The following is a 16,618-nucleotide window of genomic DNA, read 5'->3' as shown; positions in this document are numbered from 1 at the left end:
TCTTTCTCTTCCTTGGAACCCCTCTTCCCAGGGAAGGAAATGTTCCACCACTCTCTGGTAGTGTCACTATGTAACACTACTGGATCTGAGCCTTGGAACCTCAGAGACAGGACTGTATATGGCAAGCCACTCCAGGGAGAGCTATCCCTGCAAGAATTGGCCCTATAAAGCAGGTGACATACTTATCTAGGGAAAGGTGGCAAGGAGAGTCATCAATAAATGTGTGTGTCAGATTTTCTCATGGCAGGAACCTTTTCTAGAAGTTGCAGGGAGGTAGCACAACACAGTGACCACTATGAGCTCGGCATTCAGGATCAATAGACCTGACTTCCACCATTTGAACTTCATCACTTTGGACAGATTTACTGCGACTTTCCCAACCTCAGTTACCTCATTCTGAAAATGGAGACAATAAATATAATAGACACCTTGCCTATTTCACAGTAATGTTGTGAAAGCCAAATGAGATGAAACTCTATTGCATACAGGAAATAATAGCTATTAGGATTAATGTCATTAGTGGACACATGAACTAGATAAAGAATATGGGTTATCATTGTATAGCACAGAGGGTGATTTTAAGTCAATGTGTTAACTGTGGAAAAGATTCAAGGTTCTTATATTCTTTATTTCTGTCTGGGCCCAAGGACACACACTTGTTATATACTTAGATATTGTTGTTAAATGCAAAGTAGATTTATCATAAATATAGATTCCAAGCATACATACTTTGAAAATCTACAATCTGAGCCTCATACACTTTTATGCAGTAGATCCAAAATAATTTTTATGAACTGGGTCTTACTTGGGGAGAATGGAGTAGATTAAGTGTTACCAAAATTGTAAGTATAGCCAACACATTCATAGAACTTACTGTGCCAGGCACGTTCTACGCACATTACTGATATGAAGTCAATTCTTCACAATAACACTATGAAGGCATTATTATTACTCTTCTTTTCAACTTTCAAGAACATTGAAGGACATAAAATAGAACTTCTTTAATAGTTTCATAATAGAATAGACAGATTTCTATGAGACCAAAATGTTTTCTCTAATACTCCATTTTTCCACTGCTTTGCTGACGGTTGGTTTTGTGTTTTGGTTTGGGCTATTCCTTTGCTCCCTTCTACAAGAAATTCTCTGGGAGCTGATAACAGCGGTGTCTCCCAGATTGTCTCTAGGGCATCAAATAAGAACCAAGTTAAGCAATTACAATTCAAGCAGGCATTGGCATCTCATTGTTTACAAACATGGATGCAAGCCACAGGTTTGGAACTTTTAAATTTTGTTCACAGAGGAGTAAATTGGTTGTTATTATAACGTACCCAACCTTGTGTTCTTACCTTTACTACCAGTCTGTAAATTAGGGATGTCTGAATGTGTCTAAAATGTAATCCCAAGACGGGCAGGCAGGATCTTTGCTTTGTGGACGAATCTAATATGTTTAGAACAGGGCATAGCACATAGTAGGTGCTTAACAAATATTTGTTCATTGCCTCCGTGTGCTCATCATCTTACTTAGTGGTAACCTATTGATCTCTGAAGTGAGTTTAAGAAGTGAAGTTGGGCTTTGGAAAGTGAATTTGGATGTTGCATACTGATTGATGCATTCATATGAACACATCCTAACTTTTAAAATATTCATTTCTTTCCAACGCCCTCTTTTATTTCCCGAGGCCATCCTCTGCTCCTCATTCTCAATCCCTCGCCTTCACTCCCCATAGTTAATGAGACACCCCCTCGGAGGAGAGAACGCAACGCCAGGGCCCCAGTTCTTCTCACAGCGCCCTGGGCTCTTTGAATGAGAGACATCAAAGAAAACACAGAATAAAAATGAATAAAAATGAGCTCGCTGCTAGGCTAGAAGCCTCACAGTGTGGATAAAAATGAGCTCGCTGCTAGGCTAGAAGCCTCACAGTGTGGAGACTTCATCCCCGAGCTGAGTGTGTTTCTCACTGCAGCAGTTGAGTCACCAGCAAGACTTGCCTGAGGTGAGCTCCGCACATCCGCGTTGGGACTTGCAGACACGCCTTCTTCTCACACAAACCCTACCCAGCCCCGCCGCTGCGGCGGACTCCGAGGGTGGTGCCACCAGCCCTGCCACTCGCGGTCCTGACGGGCAGGGGCTGCGGACTGCCCGGCCTTGGACCCATCCGGAGCCACAGGTTGGAGGAGATAAGGAGCTGTTCCCGTGCTCATCGCCCTGTGGAGCAGATCCTGTCTCCTTGCTGACGGTGGAGCCCGGGAGTTCCAGGGCTTGGGAAGCGGAAGGAAACCTCTCTGAAATCTGACACCTGCTCTCCCGGCAAGGAAACTTCACAGCCTGGTGAGTTGGGAAGGCGGGCTGTTGCTGATGGAACGCGTTCCCACCCACCCGGGTGCTGCAGTGCCGTCCTGCGCCGTGGCAAGTGAGGCCTCTGTGTGTGTGTGTGTGTGTGTGTGTGTGTGTGTGTGTGCATGTGTGAGTGCGTGTGCACCTTCGATCGCGGTTTCCAGCAGAAATCCTTGCAAAGAAGACAGTAGTGATGTGTGCTGCACGGATGGCATGGGCCAACTCGACCTGGCTCTCTTTGAGTGTTTACTTATCAAACAGCTGGTTACCACCAAAAAAAGCAAAAAGAAAAACAAAAAGCCTAGGCACAGCAATGCCAATTTCCTTTCATTTGCATCTCAAAAAACAACCAAAATAATAAATAAGAAAAAGCATAGGTGGTGATGTGCTTAGAGTTTCATTCCAGGAGGAGTGACTTTAGTGAGGCAAGCCAGGAGAGTAATAAGACATTTATATGCACTTCCTTAGATGAAATAGCCACAGAGACCTTAAGAGTACTTTCTGTTTTCCAATTTTTTGCTCTGTTACTTTCGAATTCTGATCTAAGTGTCGCACCAACTAGGGTATATGTGTGCGTGTGTGTTCGCTCAACTGGTCACAATAAATTAGCTTTCAAGACTTTCCCACCCAATGCAACATTGATTAAGCCTCTGAAAACTACTGAAGTAGGTGAACTGTAAGCAGAGACTGTGTTCCTAGGAAAAAGCTGTGTTTGGTTACAGCCTTCACACCTGTATCATGTTTTATGAGTTTTTTATGTCAAGATGTAAAGCTAAAGGTCTGTAATTCCAGTTGTTTTAAACTGCACATCATTAAATTAAGCCCAAAGTAATAACATATAATTTCAAGGTTATTAAAAACAAAATTATTGTTTGATATAATACGGCTCTGAATTTTGATTTTGTTTTGTTTATAGGAAAAATGTCTACAGTTCTCAATATTTAGTTATATTCACACATATTCAATATATATAGAATATACAGGGTTTTATGGTTATAAATTTTGAAAAGTTGAGGGAAAAGATAGAGTTAAGCATTATTATAAACTCAGATATTTAAGTTTAATGAATTTTCAAGCTGCTGTAAAGTCCATATTGCAGTGATGAAGAGATAGTCATACCTGTCATGTGCCATTGCCCCTCAAATAGTTATTTTTCATAGTTTCCTAGCATAATCCTCTACCCAGACGGGGTCAGCCATCCTCGAAGGCAAGAGGTGATTCCTGCCAGTGACCAAAAAAGGGTAATCTTGACAGATAGTTTAATATTAATGGAGCTTTTCTGTTTCAGAATTGACTATGGCCTCTCATACAGTGTTACTGTCATTGCTTTCGAAAGGAAAACAAAACATAGCAGATAAAACTGGATGAGCCTGTTCTCATAGTTGCCAAGAAGGGATAAAGGGAATCTGTTGAATGTGAGCAAACCACAGTTCCCCTTTCTCATAGGTCATTTCTGGAACAGGCATGTTTGACCCAATAGGGAAGGTAACCCTAATATAATTGATCTTCTTGGTAGAAGATCAGTTGGTATGCCAGTTTGCACTACAACTGTATGTTGGTTTCAGAATTGCTGGTCATTTATTTCACTGTTTTTCTGGAAAAATAGAAGTTATCCAAATGTCCAGGTGGTTCAGAATAGAAACCTGCTCTTTTCCCACCCTCACTCCTGCAAATTTTTGGTTAGGTTTTTGGGCTCTCAGATCAGTAGGGCATGAAATATAGAACAATTACTCATATAAAACTCATCTCACAGTTAATCTAGTTTCTTCAGTTGATTCATCAAGGCAGGTTGACCAATAGTTCAGCTCTTAAGCAAGTAATTGTAATGTTGAGATGCAAGGAAATGATTTCAATGAAAACAGACAAGACAAACCAGGTGTTTCCCATGAAGAATATGTCACTTTCTAAAGATGGCTGCCAAATGGGAATGATTTTTTAAAAAATTCATTATTCAGTGTATATGGGGCTTAAGTATATCCTATAGAAGTAGGAAGCAGCAACATCACTACGCATAATAACAAACCTATTGTAAACCCCAAATATGGAGTTGATAGTATTACTCAATTTGTTTCACACCCTTTGCAATCATTATTCATGTTCTCCAACTATTAACTTCCCATTGGCACTCCTTAAATAAGACAAACTTGTCTAGATTGCCAATAAGAGTAACACTCTATCAAATGACCAAAAAAATCTTCAATGAATTTTGTCTTTTTAACTAAACAACTGCTCAATATACTGAGATAATTAATTAAGTTGCTTGTTCATTTATTCAACAAATATTTGTTAAAAGTGTTATGCAGTGTCCTGGGCTCTGTGTGGACAGAAGTGGACCAAAATTCCTGACCTTATAAAGCTTATCCTTTACCAGGGAGACAAAGACCAATCTAGATAAGCAGGGTGAGTCTATGGCACAGTAGCGAGAAGTGCTCAGCAGAGTAAAAGCCGAGGAGGCATGCAGAAAGTGTCAGTGGCCGGGGTCAGGGCAGACTGAAACTCCAGATCAGATGCCCAGGAAAAGCCTCACTGAGATGATATTTTAGTATCGATCTGAGGCAAGTAAGGCAATGATCCATGTGGATATGTGGAGGAAGAGCATTCTAGATTGAAGCATTCTGGCATCTTTCAGGAACAGCAAAGAAGCCCATGAACCTGGCACAGAGGGAGTGAGATGGGGGTGGCAAGAAATAGGGGAGAGGAGATAATGGGGACAGGTCTTGGAGGACTTTGAAAGTCCTAGTAAATATGTTGGCCTTTGTTTTTTATTCCAAGTAAAATGATAAAACACTATGATTTAGATATAGCCCATTGCACATTTTTCAATAAATATTTACTGAGCATCATATGAACTTTAATATTCTTCTAAGCACTGTGGATAACAGAGGTTAGTGAAATATACAAGGCCTCTCCTGTCATGGACATTATATCTGGGGTTTGGAGAGAGACAGATAAGTAAATAAACAAATTAGTAATTCTGGAACTTTTAGTGATACTAAGAAAAAAAAATGTTAAAGGGTAATATAATGAGAGTGACCTGAAGGGGACTGTGTGATTTAGTGGTCAAGAAAAGCCTCAGGGGAGGTGATTTTTTTTTTTTTTTTTTAAACCAAGACAGAGTCTTGCTCTGTCGCCAGGCTGGAGTGCAGTGGCACGATCTTGGCTCACTGCAACCTCCGCCTCCTGGGTTCAGGTAATTCTCCTGCTTCAGCCTCCTGAGTAGCTGTGACTACAGGCGTGCACCACCATGCCCAGCTAATTTTTGTATTTTTAGTAGAGACGGGGTTTCATCACGTTGGTCAGGATGATCTCCATCTCCTGACCTCATGATCTGCCCACCTCAGTCTCCCAAAGTGCTGGGATTACAGGCGTGAGCCACCACGCCCGGCCAGGAGATCTTTTTAAAAGATCACTCTGGCTTCCTTGAAAAGACTAAGTAGTAGGGTGACCAGAGTAGAAAAGAATCCAGGAGGCTATTGCAGTAGACCAGCTACGACAGTGGCATAGATTAGGGTCAGAACAGTGGCCACCGAGAGAAGTAGATAGATTCAGGAAATATTTGAAGGCAGAGCTGACAGAACTTGCTAATAAATTAGATAAAGGTGGAGGTGAAGAAAAGAAAGAACCAAATGATCAACAGGATTCCTACTGAAGACACTAGGTAGACAGAAGGCCGTTTCCTAAGATGGATAAAGCTAGGGAAGAAACGGTTTTAATGGGAAATGAAGAATTTCTTTGCAGCCTTTTAAAGTGTTTTTCAACATCCAAGTGGAATTATCAACTTGGGCTTTTGCATATATGAATCTGGAGCACCTAGAGGACATCATAGCTGGATATAGAAATTTCAGAGGCAAGTGGCTATGGATAATACTATTTAGAGTGATAGCCTTGAGGACATCACTCAGAGAGAGATTACAGAGAAAAAATTGGGGCTTGAAGATGCAGCTCTGGCTTATTCAGACATTTGGGACCTTGCATGGGAGGAGTCAGTAAAAAGCCATTCAAGTGAAAGGTAAAACGGAAGAGAGTGTCATCATGAACCTAAGCCAGGATGTTTTTTTCGGATGAAGGGCGTGGTCAATGGTGTCAAACAGGGCCAAGATAAACAGTGAGATGATGACAGGGAAGTGATGATTGCATGTGGCAGTGTGGAATCACTGGCAGCTCAGGAAAGAGACGGAGTCCTCAAAATAAGATATTCAGAAAAACTAACTTTAAAAAATTCTGAAAATAGCATTTCACCTAATTCTAAAGAGAATTGAAAAGAGGCCCCCAGAAAAACTCATGAGGCTATGTACACAGAAGCTCTAATAAATTCAGTTTTTTAAAATGACTTGTAGAACAGATGAATAAAGGAAACATATAATTAGAAATACTTAACGAAGGTGTTGTCTGAGCTATAAGCATAGTTTGAAGAAGAGTAATGCACAGTGAGCCGAAGCTTAGGAAAAAATGCTCAGGAGGACAAAAGATTACTTTCACATTGTTTGAAACAAAGCAGTGAATAAAGAAGGGTCATCTCCCTTCATGCTGATGCTGGTGAACGTGAGAGAAAGTAGAATTACTCAGTTTCTATTTTAAGTCCCTCTTCTTTCTTTTCTTTTTTTTTTTTTTTTTTTTTTTTTTGAGATGGAGTTTCTGTTGCCCAGGCTGGAGTGCAATGGCATGATCTCAGCTCATTGCAATCTCTGCCCCCGGGGTTCAAGCGATTCTCCCACCTCAGCCTCCCCAGTAGCTGGGATTACAGGCATGTGCCACCACACCAGGCTAATTTTTGTATTTTTAGTAGAGGTGGGGTTTCACCATGTTGGCTAGGCTGGTCTTGAACTCCTGACCTCAGGTGATCCGCCTGCCTTGGCCTCCCAAAGTGTTGGGATTACAGGTGTGTACCATTGCACCTGGCCATGAATCCCTCTTCTTTCTACATGAAAGAAAATAGCCTTCAAAATGGAAGGTCTAGACAACACCAACAGAAAATTAAAATCAAAGAAAGCTGAGAAGTTATTGTGACTGCAAATAACTTCTTTAAATGAGAAAGACTAATGGCAGAAGGAGTCAAGAGGACCTCTGTGAGGAAACGGCATTTCATTTGAGACTTAAAGGTTGCCTGGTTGCTAGTCAGGTGAAGAGGTTGAGAAAGAACAAACTAGACGGTGCAAAAGGATTTGCTGAATTCTTAACATGGGAAAGAGCTTGGAGCATTCAAGAAACTGAGAAAAGGAGTTTGGAGAATGGAAAGCAGGTGGCAGAGAGAGGCACAAGGTGAGTCTGGAGGCACCATTGGGGAAGAGTCATTGCAGAAACTAGACAAGACCAATGAGGATCAGAGGGTACAGCAACCTAAAACTTACTTGTCAGAGGTGTTATAGAGATGGCTTCTACTGGGAGGTTGAATTAACAACCCTCAAGCTCTCATCCAAAGCTGTAATCCTACAAATACAAGAACACAATTTGTTTAATATTTGATAATGTTTTCTAGATTTTTTAAATTAAGAATTGATTGTGAAAGTTTAGTTATAAAATATAAAACAGATCAAAGCAAATTAAGTAGTAGCTGCCATATAAAGCAAATGTTTAATATCCAGAAAAGCAGGAAAAACGTTTCTAGGTAGCTACAGCTGTGTTCAAGGATACCAAGACCCACTCACATAGTTTTGGGAACAGTTTCATATAGAGGAGATACAGACTTCATATATTGGTGGGATTTAAACCAGTAGGAAGTCTATTATTAGTCAAATATTGCTAGTGTCAAGTAGTGTATAACTATAGACAGGGCTTTCAGTCTTCTTAAGGATCTTGATTTTCTCCTGTGTAAAAAAAAAAAAGGTAAGGGTTAATTATTTTGACATCCCTACTGTTCAGCTCTAGACTTGGGCAACACATAATTCTTGTTTTATGTTTACTTCCTTCCTTCTTTCCTTCTTTTTTCCTTTTCTTCCTTCCATTTATGTGTCTATCCTTCTAGATAGATGATAGGTAGAGATAGATAAATAGATAGATAACCTTAGATCTACCTAAGGTTATGTTTATGTTATACATAAATCTGTGTGCATAAGTGTATATATATATATGTGTGTTTGTGTGTGTGTGTGTGCATATATGTAAACATGGAAGAAGAGATAGAAATATATGAACTCTATAATAGAGGGAAAATTTCATTTTAAAACTTTTAGGGAAAAAGCCCAAGACTTCATTTTAGTCCTCTTTCTGGCTTCGTTCTAGCACATAAATTTATTTTCAATCATATTGAACTTGGGGTCAACTTAATCTGTTTTCTTCTTGTTTCTCTCCTTAACTTGCTCAGAAAAAAATGAGATTATGTATTAAATCTGACCTGAGGGATATACCAGAACAATAATAATTAGAAAAAGCAAAATCAGCTTGTATTATATTTGCCCATCTAACTTAGGCAAGGTAATCAGAGCCTGAGAAGTTCATTAAATGAATTATTCAGTTCTTATGGTCTATTATTCAAAATATATTATTTTCATAAACAAAATGGACTGTTGATAAGTGGTCCTGTACATATCTAAATATTAAAAATACAAAATGAAATTAGATTTTTCAGAGGGAAAGAGAAACTAGTCATGTCTTAGTGCCTTGGAAAAAAAGTAGACACTTTTTGTAATATCAAGAGGTGCCACATATTGACTCAGGTGCCTCCTTGTAGTAACTTAAGCCTCTAATTTTCTGGAACTTTCTCCCAAATGCTGCAAGATGTAGGAGCAATGCAACCTGTTTGCTAATTTATTAATTCTTTAAGGAAACTAAAGATAGATATCACAACTAACTGTATGGAAACTGTAATTCCCAGTCCCTATATCTATCCCTCTCTCACTCAATCTTTGATCTTAATCCTCCTAAGGTTTGTAATACCTATTCTCAAATTCTGCCTCTCAAGGTTTGGAAGTAAAAGCTTCTATTAGGAAGAACCTAGGAAACAACACTGCAAAACATATGTTACAGGAAAAAATTGCTGTAACAAAAATATTCTCATATTTATAACTGAGGGTTAAAACATAATAAAACACTTAAATAAATAAGCCATCATGTTTGAAAAGTCTATTCTTTAATCTTCAGTTGGAAACAAGATGCTAGTTGATGAAGCCTGCATAGCAGCAATAGTAATAAGATGAAATGAGCAACTTTGGGTTTGCTTTTCTCTTGTAACTTCACTAGGCCATCATCAGGTGCTACTTACTTTGAAATTGGCCTATACAATCTCCCCAGATCTCCTTTGCTATATTTTATTTTTTCACTTACCTACTAGGAAAACCAAGAAGACAAAAGTAAAATGTACCCAACAAGTACTCATTAGTATTGTTTCTGAACACCCTTAATTTGGTTGCCCTCAGGAATGCACGTACTTGATGAGAATTTATGCATCTGTGATTACAGAGCAACTTATATTTAGATAAAGGTGAGGAGGAGATGAAAAATAGATAAAAACAGAACACACTGATCACTAGGTGCAGGTACACCAACCTGCAGGCTTTGTGTCCTCTGCAGACTTGGAAAAACCTTGCTGGGCATCTGTTTCCTGTGCAAGCTCTGAGGAAGTCATAAAATTCTACATTGCGGTTTTCTTTGGAAAATGATTAAATGATAATAACTGAGTTGTTTTGAAGATGAATTTGCCTCAGATTATATTGTTATTCTGCTTCCCAGCAGATCTTCTTATCAAGTGTATTTTCCATGGTTCTGATTCCTTACAGTTTTCACCCTTTCAAAGTTCACTTTGACTTTTAAAGTAGACTAATGCATGAGGCCAGGGACCCAGAAACCAGTTTCCCATTCTTCAGTTCTAGAAGGTGTTAGATTCTAGTGATTTTAGTAAAACAAAGCCTTCAAGGTCTAGTACAGAGCAGTGAGGTTGATTCTTAAAATCAATATTATAAATGTTGAGACACATGAGGGTATAAGCTTGGCAACTTGAGAACAGAGAACTAACTCAAAATAGAAAAGGAACAATTAAAATTCATAAATATTAACTATATGTTTAAAGAAAGATGTTCTGTTTGCATTGCAATATTTTATAACCAGTAGAAATATTTTTGTCTTATTTTTCAGGAATCATGTTTTCTAAAAGTGTGTAGACATTAGAATTGGAGGATTTAAAAATAGCTCAAAACTGCTTTCTAATTGGTGTTTTCCACAGTAAACATGCATTGTGCATAGTTACTTGATCCGAAAGATGAAAATAAGAAATCCAAGAATTAATGACATTCTTTGAGGAGCAAAATTTCTGCCTCTTGTAGGACATTATAAACATTAGGAAAAATGTTAAGTTGGTTAAAGCTGATGATGTTATTACAACAAAAGACCTGGTCACCATGTTAAACCTGACAATACCAATTTAATCTGTGGTATAATTTTTGTCTATCTGAACTTTTTGCTTAAAACATTCATTAAGTGCCTACTCTCTGTCAGGTCATATTAGGTACTTTAGTTGTAATGGTCAGTAAGATATAGTTCCTGCTCTTAAAGAACTTAGAATCTAGTAAAATAGAGGGTTACATGAGCAGATAATTTTAATGTAACTTGATAAGTTTTCAGTTACTGGTTTGAAGGCAGTATTATGGTAATAAAGAGGAAGATAAATTTAAGGAGGTTAAAACTGTGGGAGATCAGTGAGGTGTGGCAAATACAAAAGGTCTGAAATTGTAAAGTTGGAGAAGATAAGTTATATTAATATTAAAGAAATAATTAGCAAAGGTGGGCATTAACCAGGCATTGGGGGAAAGGAGAAATTATTATAAAGTCTAAATTTCTGGCTCTGCTAAGGCAATAGTTGGATAAATAGTGGTCCTCAAAATTGAAATCAGGCATAGAAAAGGAAAGGCAGGTTGGGGGAGGAAGGAGTACTACATTTGAGGTACCTGTGGTTATTCAATTGCGTATGTTCAAGAAAATGACTCTTGAAATCTAGACCTCTCAGGAGAGGTCAGGCTGGTGATAATGATTGGGAAATGCAGGCACATGGGTGATCTCCAAAATCTATGAGACCAAATGCCATCTGTCAAGGAGGTCCTGGAAAGAAGGAGGTAGAGTAACCATAAGAGAGGAATAATTATTTTCTTTATTTTCTGCAAGCCCTACTTTGCTTTAGCTAATAAAAACTTTTAAGTTCTGGAAGGACTTAGGGAAAATTTAAGGTTATATATCTAATTATATATATATATGTGTGTATATAATTGGAAGGACCTAATAAATATGCCTGTAGCTTCTGTGGGGGCAATCACTAAGTAATGTTTCCTTCATGTATAATTCTCTTCACCTATATTCTCTCCCAACCCACCTGTGAAAAATGACAAGTCGTGTCTCAATTAGGAATATGTTCTAGTACTAGAAATTGGGAACCCAACAGAAAGTGATTGAATCAAGTGATTCTGGCTCATTAATATCATGTTCTAATAATTGATGTCCAGCCAATAGTTAATTTAAGTGCCAATTAACTCCCATTCTCTTCATTTTAATTAGTAGCTTTGTTATAGCTCTGCTGTCACTAAATTGATGACACTTTTATCCTCAAGATCTACTTACCAAAGCATAACAAAATGTATCTTGATATTCTAGAAAAATTACCAAATAATTGTCTAGTAATGAGTATCTGTGTAGATTTCAATAGTATGTAAAATATTGTCAAGAAATTGACTTGAAAAACACATCAAATGATTAACCAAATTTAGGAAAAATTACCTTGTCTCTTCTTCTGCTTCTCTTCCGCTTCCTCATCCCCATGTTAATATTTTTTTTCTAGTTCACTGTTTGAAAGAGTTTGGGGAATATTTTATTACATTTATAAAAATTATTTATACCACCATCTGGGTGCTTCATACTCTCCATCACAAGTGTTTCTGACTATTTAATAATTAGTATGAGAACATATTGTATGCCTACTTGTTCGATTGAGATATTCTCTGTGTTCTTTCTGTATTTCAGGTGTATAACACTTTATTTGTTATAGATCCAACATTTGAGACATCTAGTTCTGAACAAATACATTTTTCATAAAAGCTCCTTATAATATGGCAATATCTGAGTTATTTCTGTTCTGGTGATCATAGATGGAGAACATTTAAATGACTCATGTATGAGTTAGACACATACCTACAAATATTCCAGGCAAGATTTCTGATTACAATCTTGTGGCCTTTCTTTTTTTTTTCTTAACCATTTGGCTACTTATATTATTCACTAAACTAGTATCCAACTGCTAATCTTCTATGTTATCCCCATATGTAAATTGATCAACATTTCACATTCTTTTGGGAAATATCAATGTGTTTTTTCTTGTGTTTTGTTTGTAAGTAAGCTAACATTATAGGGACAAATCTCTTGTTTTGTAAAGAGTATATGGACTTAGTAATAATAAATACGGAAAAAGGACACAAATATTGCTGGAAAAAAAGTCCTCCTACAACTTACGATGAACACTTGTGAATCATTTTAAATGATGTCTATTTGACATGGTTATCAAGGGTGAAAATGTGCATTGATGTTTAACCCTTGACTAAAGACTGACAGTAAGCATCCCCATTTTCAGCTTCGAACTATTATCAGCAAAAGCATACATTCATTGAATATAACAGGGTTCAAGTCTAGGCTATTGTGTAAGAAAATCAAAATTTTGACTTTAATGGGAACAGTTTGGTAAATTCTATTTTTTCTTGCTACTGCTTTCTCTTTGGAATAAGTTTTTACATATAACTTGTTAAGATTACAAGACCTTTGTGCCGTAAATATGCACAGCATGGAAAAGATGAAAGAGAGTTAAAGTAACAAACATTCTCCCATTGTAGCCATAATCTTTCCGAGTCCAGTTTTAGGTAACCCAATTACCAAAATCAGCCCAAGGAATGATTTCAAGGCACAACTGAACTAGGTGATGCAGGCAACAGTTAGGTCTTCTCCAAACCACAGGATCCCAAGGACAAATAAATATAAGGGCAGACAAGTAAAGGTTTCTTATCTACTAAGGTCCTATTTCTTTGTCCTGATGTACTATCTAGCACCCCCAGATGCTGAGAGTATACTTCAAATCCAACACTAATTAAGAAAAGTCTAAGAAGTAGACTGACTGGTGAATATCTTTTTGCTTTTTTAGCAGCAAATATCACTTCATTACTCTGACTTTAAAATTACCCTGTACACATGGATCAGAAATGAATTTATAGTAGAATAACAAGAGTGAATATTTTTATGAAATTTATTTCAATGATGTTTCCAGAAGTACATTTACACTATAGCATAATGTCTATACATAAGTCAATAACATTCTAAATAATAGTTGCTTTGTCATGACACCTTATTAAAGAAGAAACAAAAGATGCTTTTTTGCAGACTTTGTGAAGAAATAATATATTCTCAGCTTCTCTTACTCAATTGGAAATAATGAAGCTTTTTATAAGGCCAAACATTCTCTATGGCTTCTAAAATTCTGTCTGGGCAAATAATGTTATGACTTGTCTATTTTATCATGAAGGTAAGATTGTCTTCTTGAGTATCTTTCATATTAATTTAGGGTAAAGTTCGTTCCTTGCAGTACAAATCATGGGTAAAATTAATCTTTCTTAGAACTTTATTTCAGAGCCCATCTTTCTCTCTTTTGATGTTTTTCTACAGTGCTTAGTGCCATTTTGCCGCCCCCAAGCTAGGAAATCAGTGATTTGTTGGCCAGTCTTTCTGATAAATTAATTTCTGCTAAAGTAGTTATGTCTAAAAACAGCTGTAAATTACTGTTCCCAGTAAATATATTTGCTTGTTTACATGTAACAAAAATCCAAAGTCATGCCTAATGTTAGAGGCTCCAGGCTTAAAAGTAGGATTGTACGAGAAGAATTTGGGGCAAAAATAACTTTATCAGTAAAATCTAACGTGACCCATATGGATGGCAGTGCTATGGCCTGGAATTTCTGGAGCAGCTACTGCTTTAAATATTCCATTACACTGGCAGATTCAGGGTTAAATAAATAATAAATATTTAACAAGTTAAATAAATGTTTTGATCCATAGTTCTGAAAATATGGTCACTATCCTCTCTTGTAGAAAGGGCCTTTTATCTTCCTCCTGTAGATTTTCTAAGTCCATCCTCAGGAAGGGAATTTCATAGAATTTGAGGCTTATTCACCAATACTGTCAACAACACTTGACTGGTTATCTTTGACAATAAGTTCTCAGTTTCCCACGTATTTAACATTTAAAAGTACAGATAGCCGGCTGGGCACGGTGGGTGGCTCATGCCTGTAATCCCAGCACTTTGGGAGGCTGAAGCAGGCGGATCATGAGGTCAGGAGTTCGAGACCAGCCTGGCCAACATGGTGAAACCCCGTCTCTACAAAAAATACAAAAATTAGCTGGGCATGGTGGTGCACGCTATAATCCCAACTATTCGGGAGGCTGAGGCAGGAGAATTGCTTGAACCCAGGAGGCAGAGGTTGCAGTGAGCCGAGATCACGTCATTGCACTCCAGCTCTGGGCAACAGAGCAAGACTCTGTCTTTGTTGGGGGGGCGGGGGGGCGGGGGGCGGGAAAAGTACAGATAGTCCTCCCCATCCATGGGTTCATTATCCATAGATTTAGCCAACTGCAGATCAAAAATATTTGGGAAAAAAATGAATGATTGCATCTGTCCTAAATATGTACAGACTTTTTTTCTTGTCATTATTCCCTAAACAATATCATATAACAACTAGTTACATAGCATTCACATTGCATTAGGTATAAGTTATCTACAGATGGTTTAAAATATATAGCAGAACATTATATGCCAATACTATGCCATTTTATACAAGGATTTGAGCACCTGTGGATTTTAGTATCCACCAAGGGTCTTCAAACGTATCCACCAAGGGTCTTCAAACCAATCCCCCATGAACACTGAGAAACTACTGTATATGTAAGTAGATTGAGCTGGTGAATTGGCAGATGCTGTGGTAATTCTGCAGACTAAAGTATTAGTAACTGATCAACTAGCCTGAGCATTTTTCCATCAAGAATGGTAACATTATTTTCTAAGCCAAATTTAGCCAACTACCACGATAAGAGGTGAGCTTATAAATAATTGTAGGTTCGGCAAACGGGTCCACCGTTGCAAACTAAATGGCCAACCTCAAAGATATATGACAGCAAAAGATCTTTTGGTTGATTGCATTTTAGTAATTTTAGAGTAATCATTAATGCTATATTGCCTCCTGAGTCATTGCCTTCAGAAATAAGACACCAATATACTATTCAGTCCAATTTCCAGTCCTCCAGCCTAGAAAAATAGACTCAGTACATAAAATAAAATGGCTCACAATTAAGGATTTAGACAATTCACAGGGATCACAGACAACAGCCTGACTCCTTAAAAACATATCTTATTGATTAAGCTAAATGGAGTCCAGTATTTGCCACATGAACGTGTGTGTGACTGTGAAGGAACAAGTTAGGTCAAATGTCTAATGGCAGAAGACTGCTATGTGAGGAATAGCTCTAAACTAAACTAATTCGTTCATCACAGGGAAATTTAGTTCTGGTTTTCTATCTGTACTTGGCTTATCTCCAAATGATAATTTCAAGTCAGAGAAATTTAGAAAACAAATGTGGAATTGGTTTTCCCACTTGTTTGTAAGAAAGGATATGTAAACAGTTTCTTGCTTATTCTAGCACAAGGAAAGCCTAGATCAGATAAAACTATTGATATTCTTAGAATTTATGAGTTTTTCTTACAGAACCGCTAGAGGACTTAATGAACTGCACTGAAATAGCTTCCAGTCTTACTTCAAGGGCATAAGGTTTTTAAACTATTTTTCAGAAAAGATTTCTGTAAAGCTTCATGTATTAAAGAAAATTTGTTTTAATATTTTCAAGTAATTTTAAGCATAACAAGGTTTATCAGGACATTCTCAACCCCATCAAAGTTTAGAAGATAATATCAAGAAAGATAAACAAGATAACCTTATATATTAATAGGATAGGTAGAAATCCTTTTCCTGTACGTCAAAGCAAAAATCAAAACATTGACTAAAATAAATTTTAAGACACATCTTGCTGTTAGGTCTTATCTATCTACTCTCAAGAACAAAATGCTTATTTAAAAACATTCTTAGTCTGTAGGGCTGCTGCAACTAATTTCACCCTCCATCCACTAATTTCAGACTAAAGTATTTGTTGCAAGTTTCTTGAATTTATGCAATATTATTATTATTATTTTTGAGATGGGGTCTCATTCTGCCGCCCAGGCTGGAGTGCAGTGGCGGGATCTCAGCTCACTGCGAGCTCTGCCCCCGGGTTCACGCCATT

General features: G+C 37.6%; 1 protein-coding gene across 3 annotated transcripts in view; it reads left to right on the top strand.

The window, feature by feature from the left end:
• RAB27B (RAB27B, member RAS oncogene family) overlaps positions 1-16,618 on the top strand; it is a 187,380-nt gene that overhangs the window by 115,362 nt on the left and 55,400 nt on the right. Inside the window, exon 1 of one of the 3 annotated variants that reach the window (XM_063642546.1) lies at positions 1,957-2,329. The exons of the other annotated variants lie outside the window; for them this stretch is intronic. The gene's annotated coding sequence lies outside the window, so the exon portion shown is untranslated. Of the gene's footprint in view, positions 1-1,956; positions 2,330-16,618 lie in introns of those variants that run through there. 3 annotated transcript variants of the gene reach the window in all.

The sequence above is a fragment of the Symphalangus syndactylus genome, chromosome 1 (assembly GCF_028878055.3).
Source record: "Symphalangus syndactylus isolate Jambi chromosome 1, NHGRI_mSymSyn1-v2.1_pri, whole genome shotgun sequence".
Classification (NCBI taxonomy): Eukaryota; Metazoa; Chordata; class Mammalia; order Primates; family Hylobatidae; genus Symphalangus; species Symphalangus syndactylus.
The sequence above is the reverse complement of the archived record's forward strand: the minus strand, read 5'-3'. Positions and strand labels throughout refer to the sequence as shown.